Source organism: Culex quinquefasciatus, chromosome 3 (genome assembly GCF_015732765.1).
Source record: "Culex quinquefasciatus strain JHB chromosome 3, VPISU_Cqui_1.0_pri_paternal, whole genome shotgun sequence".
Classification (NCBI taxonomy): Eukaryota; Metazoa; Arthropoda; class Insecta; order Diptera; family Culicidae; genus Culex; species Culex quinquefasciatus.
The window spans coordinates 64,838,747-64,846,425 of NC_051863.1; the positions used below are offsets into that span (position 1 = coordinate 64,838,747).

At 32.9% G+C, this 7,679-nt stretch overlaps 1 protein-coding gene across 1 annotated transcript in view; it reads right to left on the reverse strand.

Moving 5' to 3' along the window:
* The window catches only part of LOC6048876, a 47,970-nt gene extending 41,977 nt beyond the window's left edge, over positions 1-5,993 (reverse strand). Inside the window, exon 1 of the mRNA XM_038263828.1 lies at positions 5,119-5,993. The gene's annotated coding sequence lies outside the window, so the exon portion shown is untranslated. The remainder of the gene's footprint in view (positions 1-5,118) is intronic.
* Between the last annotated feature and the right edge of the window lie 1,686 nt (positions 5,994-7,679).

Consider the following 7,679-nt stretch of genomic DNA (forward strand, 5'->3'; position numbering starts at 1 on the left):
GGATGACGCCATTCAATTTCCTTTAAAAATTGCTGTCGAGATTTGCACTATCATTTTTGTTTCAAAGTTATGGCCATTTGAAAAAGAGGTTTTTTGATAAAATTACAAAAATCACAAAACTTTGGAGCGGTGCCAAACAAGAAGGGGTACTGTCATGCCCCGGTTTTGATTCGTTCAGCTGCCTCGGTTAATCACGGCCCAGTGCTTAACTGAAGCGCAGAGCTTATGGGATTTTGTCTAAATGGGAGACATTAGCTATAATCGTAAGAAAAATCATACTAACATCAAAAAATTATAATGTTTTAGAATCGGGCTGATGTCAGCTATCGATTGCACTTATAAATTTAAAAAATCACAAAAATATGTATTTTTCCTGTATTTTTAAAATGCAATGTTTCTCGAAAAAATACTCAAAATTATTGTTATTGCATTATGGATATCGGGATTTTCCATGCAATTCGAATGTAATTTTTTTGTTGAAATTACTCAAATTTTTCACAAAGCTACGTATATTTGAAACAAAAACTTTTTTTTTATTGGATATCAATTGATCTGAATTTTTTTATACATTTTGAATGTAATAAAAGCATTTTATGAAATACTAAAAAAAATCACAAAACTGCGTACCGTAAAACGGGGTGACTTTGATAGCCGGGGTGACTTTGATAGGTTTGCGATTTTTCCGCAAAATGAAGAGTACAATTAAAAAACGTAAGGAATGGTTCAGAAACATACTGACCGTGGTAGAGAAGTGTTCAAAGTTCCTCAAGAAGAAGTTTTCATAAAATTTTGAAGAGTTTAAAAAGTTAGTTAACTATAGTTAAGAAAATGTTAATGAAAGTCATTATTTTAAACTTCTCAAAGTGTCATGATTTTCTCAATGAACATGATTTTGAATCGGAAAACGGAATGCATTTTCGGATTCTTTGGACAATTTTCCACTACACAGAAAAAAAATGGTAATATTCATCAGGAAATGGTGACAGATTTTGTGGCAAAAAATATGATTAATTTTACCCCAGAAAATGATGAATTTTCATCAGTTTTTGATTAATATTCATCAGGTTCACATTTTTACACATTTTTTATGTAATATTACACAAATAAAGAGGTGATATTCAACCTACCAAATTTTCAACATTCCAAAATTCAACTTTTTTTTCTGTGTAGGAGAAGGTTAAATAAGTTTGTAAATAATAAATAATATGTGTTTTTGAAGCACAATTAAAAAAAATCTCCAAATTTATTGGCAAATTCAGTTGAACAAATTTCATGTAAAATGTGAAAACTTGTGATTCGTGCTTCGAATTCAGTTTAAAATGCAATATAAATCGATAATTTTATAAACAAAACTATTTTTAACAAATTTCAGGCAAAATTCCGACTTTTTAACAATTTTACCTAAAATTTATATGTATAAAATTAGTTAACTTAATATAAACATTGATTTTTTTTCTTACAAACTATATCAACTACTTTAGTGATGGTACATTTAACGTACAAATAAAGTTTGAACATCTTAAATATGATTTTAACAAGAAAAACTATGACTATCAAAGTCACCCCGGAATTAAAACCAAGAATTTTTAACGTAACTATTTTTCTAAACACTATTGAAAAAACTTTTTTTCCAAAATAGTGCATGGACTTTGTGTGGCCTACCCCAGTACATGTTTTAAAAATAATAATCTTGAGAAAACCCTTACCAGTTGGAAAATATTCTAAAAACTATTTGAAATCCTATCAAAGTCACCCCGGTTTACGGTATTTCCGAAAACTACCCAAGGTTTCAGTTTTTTTAATTTTGGGTATCAAATGATTGGAATTTTTTCTTACATTTAGAATATAGTATCATTTTTTTGAAAATACTCAAAATTTTCAAGAAACCACATATTTTCGAATAAAACACTACAAATTTCAGTTTTTTACAATATGGATTTAAAACAATCGGGGAAAAAGCTGAAACCGATCATTTGATAGCCATATTGAAAAACAGAAATATTGAGTATTTTTTCGAAAATACGCTGTTTTGTGAAAATGTTGAGTATATGAAAAAAATGTTATAACATTCGAAATGTATGAAAACATCCCAATCATTTGATACCAATATTGCAAAAAACTGAAATTTTGAGTATTTTTTTAAAAATACGTAGTTTTGTGAAAAATTTCAGTATTTTCAAAAAAAATGTATGACATTGAGGGGGTTGTCAAGATTCAGTTGTGAAGCTATGAACTCCTATGAAGTTCTTATAAATAGGCCATAACAACCTTTTGGGTCTGTCTTTTTCTGTTTTCTTTAATTTTTAAATTAGTTTGTTTTTCGGCTCAGCAGTCAGAGAACATTTATTTTTTTTGACGAAAATGATAAAAAATTAAAAGAAATTTTCATAGAACTTTAAATGACAGATGTATTTTTTGTCTTTTAAATTGAGATAACGTAATTTCATCTTGAAAATAAAAAAACACATTTTGCCCGCAAGCATTTAAAAACTTTGGGCACCCCTGGACTAAATGTTCTTAAGGGGTTACATACATGTAAATCGTCAGAAAAGTCAGAGGCTGGTGTGAGCACAAACTTATTTTTATTTAAAATCTGTTTTCAGGGAATTAAAATATACATTTTCATCTATTATCATAACAATTTTCAGACATTTGGTTGTATCATTGCCGAGATATAGCTATTTGCAGTTTTCAGTTTCAAAAAACGGGTGCCACGATATCTCAACACTGCCTTGACCAAATTAGCTCAATATTTTGGTGAAGACTAGAGCGTCCAATTTCCCGTCCCGGGAAAAAAATATTTTTCCCGTTTCCCGGGAAATTTGTAAATTTCCCGGGAATTCCCGAAATTAAGCGGAAGTATACATTTTCTAAACTTTTTGGTACATTTATTTTTTTGATTAACGAAAAAAAAAATAATGAAAAAAAATAATGAACTCAACTTAATTTTAATACATTCAATTCACTACTCTTATTGAATTTATCAGTTCGTCTGAAAGTTTCATGTCAAGGTTTATTTCAGATGATATTAATTTCTGAAGCATTTGGGAATAGATCTTTGTACATTTGTTCGGCAACAAATATTACAATATTATGGAATAAAAATAAACTTTTATAATTTTGGCAAGCTTTTGAAACGAAAATTGTTGTTATAGCATTTGAAAATAAGGTCCCTCTTCTCGCCAAGAACAAATTTGAGTTTTGTTTACGTTTGTGTTAACCATGGCCAAATTGGATGAAAATTGAATTTGTATTATTAAATGTCTAAAATTGGGTTTTACGAAAAAAATAAGGTTAGTTTGTTAAAAGTGTTCGAGAAATGATAATTTAACGTTGAAATTTCATTGAGCACTACATTTACCAAGGACGTAACAGGTTTAAACATGCAACTACTAAACAACTTTTTTTTTGCTATGTTTTTTTTTATCCGAAGTCATTTATTAGGCTTAATCAATTAAAAAACTACGTCGTTTTATTCAAAATGTGCCCGAAAAGGAAACTCGTTCCAAATATTTGAAAAATTTGAGTTGTAATTGCTTAAAAATGGTATTTCAAGTAAAAAACTGATTTTTAAGGAAAATTGAATGCTTATCTATTCAGTCATGAGCTCAAACCAGTAACATTTGTTCTGGAAAAATATTAGACATGAAAAACATATTAACTGCTTTTTTTATTTCAACTTAATTATCAATATTGTTTTTTATCAAATTTTCTCCATCTGATCACAGAAACAAATTTTTATGCATTTGTTTGGTTTTGGAGATTGGATTAATTTTACTCACTGTCTAAACACTGTGATTATAAAAATAGCACCTACTTCTTAACAAAAACTGCTCATCATTATTTTATGATATTTTGAACGAATTGATATATTTTCTTGAAATTGTATTGTATATTTATTCACAAGCAGTCAAGGTATTAATTGATCCTCACACTTATTTTGACCATTTAAGTTGCAATTCCATGCAATTTTGTTGCAAAATATTAATCAGAAACAAAGTCAGAACAATTTTTGATAAATTTCAAATTTCCCGGGATTTCCCGGGAAATTTGCTGAAAATTTCCCGTTTCCCGGGAATTTTGTAACCCCGGGAAATTGGACGCTTTAGGTGAAGACTTTTTAAATCGGTCCTGTGTGCATGATGAAGGCCGATTTTCAAAAAAACTTATTTTAAAAAAAGATAAAAATAGTTTTGTGTTTTTCATATCTGGAGTTTTTTTTTAAAAGGACCAATAAACCAAATTTTCAGTTTTTGCTTTTTGGGTGTTTTTCAATACCCCTGACTCAAGGCGGTTCTAAAAACACCCAAAAAGCAAAAACTGGAAATTTGGTTTATTGGACCTTTTCAAAAAAAAACTCCAGATATAAAGAATCGTCAGTTTTTGATTTTTGTATTTTTTTTAAGCAAAATTTCAAAATCGGGCTTCGTCATGCACACGGGATAAGTTCTTGACCCCGAATTTCAGCCAATTCATCCCATCTCGAGATATCGTGGCACCCGTAAATCAACTCAACTCTAGATGTATGTAACCCCTTAATGTATGTTTTGAGTGATAGGTTTTACAGAGGTTGTAACAGGTTAGTGAGGGGGGTTGATAACTGGATTTTGTTGTTAAATAAGTAAAAAAAAAAATACAAAAACATTATCTTGAGTTTTTTAGAAAAGGTCCTATAAGCTATTATGTTTCATATGTTTTTAGAACCTTTTCAAATAAAACTTCAGATTGGTTTTTTATAATTCAACTATCCGAAGTCCAGATAATCAAAACTTCGGGTAATTGAAACTTCTGATAATCGAGGTTTCAGTCTGGACAATACCCCATAGTTTTTTTTTCAGAAGGCTTTTTTTTAAGCTAGAACTAAAATTTTATGAAAACTCAAAACAACTCTACTGGTGTATCATGCATTTTAAAACTTTTTTTTATTGAATGCTAAAGCTATAGCTTGTAATGCATTTTTTTCGCGAAGGATGAAAGAGCAAAAGGATTATTATTAGTTTTAAGATATACTTTCAAAAAAACTGAAATTATAGTTAATTTAACTTGTAACGGTTGCTCATACAGGTTTTTTTTAATATGCGAAAATAAGCAATAATTCATTTCATAAGTGTCATATACCTTTGCATGTCCCGGCACCAGCAGAAACCTTAAAACACGATTAACTCCAATCAGTAGCCAAACCTGACCATCCTGTCCTTTTAGCCTTGAACAAGATTGGTCACTTTATTATCCTACAACTTTTTGCTGAGCCTTGCTAAACCACCTTCCTTCACCTTCACCTCAAGGCAACTAAAAAAAACGCGTATTTTGCTTTTATTGTCGCTCTCGATAAAATGCGACAATTGCCAGGTGTTTTTCCTCTCAGGACGTTGAGTAGGAACCCAAAAGGACCAGATGAGCCACTAACGAAGCTGTACACCTGTTGTGATAGCTAGATAGATATCGTCCTGACACGCAGCTTCTTCACTGTACCAAAACACTGCACTGCCTCTACCGCGCGACGTCCATGGCCATTTTCTTCTTCTTTTGTTGTTTGTTTTCCCACTCACACACCGACACCATCGCACGTAAAACGAGTAATCCAGTCAGCCTTGAGCTTGGCACCTTCCGAAGGATACTTGGCAATCTTTGATCAATTTCCCGATGAAAAACACTTCATTATCCTTCGCAAACACAATCCAGAATTGCTGAACGTAAATCCTTGAACCTCTTCACACCGCTAATCGCGAATCTTCCAGAGTAATTTCAAGGATATCGGCAAAAAGAGGATGTTCACTGCAGAAGGCACTACGAATTCAATTTTCACATATCCCCCCCACATACACACACGAACTAGCAATCTGTCACATCTCCACAACCTGGGTTGGTGGCTATGGAAACGTTTGGTGGAAAACCGGGACGGGAAGGAAACGTCCCTCAATCGTAGTAGAAAATCTAAGGGGGCCGTGACGTTTACACCTGCAGCGGGGTGAATGCTAGCCGACCTGGAGCGCGTTTCGTGAAAAACTGAGAGGAAAAGCGTCTCGACGGGTGCATAAATACAGGAACCGATGGATGACACCACTCGGGATGTTTTCCCAGGATGGTACCAATACATGCGCAGAAAAGGAGGTGGTACAGTGGAGGCGAAGTTTAGCGAAATCTTTGAAGGATCAGAATTTGATTTTTTTATTGAATTTTGTATGATGCTTTTTTTAACAGGAAAAAATATTACAGTTCAGTAATCCCAAAAAATCAAAACAATTTGGAATTCGTCAACAGTTTAAAAAAAAAATCAAAAAATAGATTAAAGCCATAATTTGCAATGTTTGCTGTTTGCAACGTTCATGCTGCAAACGTGTTTTGTTTTCCATTTAACAATAACTCTAAAACATTTAGATTTTTTAACTTTGGTGTCCGGGACGGGAAGTAAATGTTGGCCCCGGACTAACATAAAAATGTTAGGTCGTTAGCTCAGTCCAGGTGTAGGAGTCGTCTCCCTGATTCCTGCCTCGGTAGAGTCGCTGGTAGGCAGTTGGACTCACAATCCAAAGGTCGTCAGTTCGAATCCTGGGGTGCATGGAAGCTAAGATGTAAAAAAAGGTTTGCAATTGCCTCAACAATCAAGCCTTCGGACACCTAGTTTCGAGTAGGAATCTCGCAATCGAGAACGCCAAGGCAATGATGTAGAGCGAATAATTTGATTTGATTTTTTTTAACTTTGGTGTACAACTCAAGAAATACAAAGAAACAACATTTGTTTGCAAAAATAAAATAAATACGCATCCTTTCCAAATTGTTGTTTCATTGGCTTAATATTTTCAATCTTAATTTTTTGCATATTTTGGCAGAAACTTTTTACTATAAAATGATTATTTTCTGAGTCGATTTCGGGCAACGGGGTCACGCATTTGCCTGACAAGTCAGCAATTCTCTACGAAATCGGTATTTTTTCTTCAATTTTAATTTTTGTATTTTTAATCCGACTGAACCTTTTTTGGTGACTTCGGTATGCCCTTAGAAGCCATTTTGCTTCATTAGTTTGTCCATATAATTTTCCATACAAATTTGGCAGCTGTCCATACAATAATGATGTATGAAAATTCAAGAATCTGTATCTTTTGAAGGAATTTTTTGATCGATTTGGTGTCTTGGGCAAAGTTGTAGGTATGAATACGGACTACACTAGAAAAAAATGATACACGGTAAAAAAAAACCTGATCTCTAGAGTTAGTGAAATTTCACGATTTTGCGGACAGCGTGAAATTCGCGAAATTCGGCTTTTTCCGCGAAATTCCGTGAAATTTTATGTTCAATTACTTATATAGGGTTAGTGCATTATGACGATTCCGCGGAAGGGTGAAATTTTTTTGAAATTTATCAATTTTCTCAAATCAATATTTCAACCATAAAGACTATTTAAATAAATTTGATTGGTCTTCGTTTGATAAGCTTGATATGAACCATTTGAAGAATAATTAAAACTTTCAGGGCCTCGTGGCGCGGTGGTTAGCGGCTTCGGCTGCCGATCCCTAAGTTGCTATGGGGCGTGGGTTCGATTCCCACCTTATCCTCCTGGCCTTCTATCGGATGGGGAAGTAAAACGTCGGTCCATTTGCATAAAAGAGGTTTTGGGTGACTCACCACACATAACCTTCGGATGCCTAAAAATGAGCAGAAACTTGCAACAGAGCCCACAA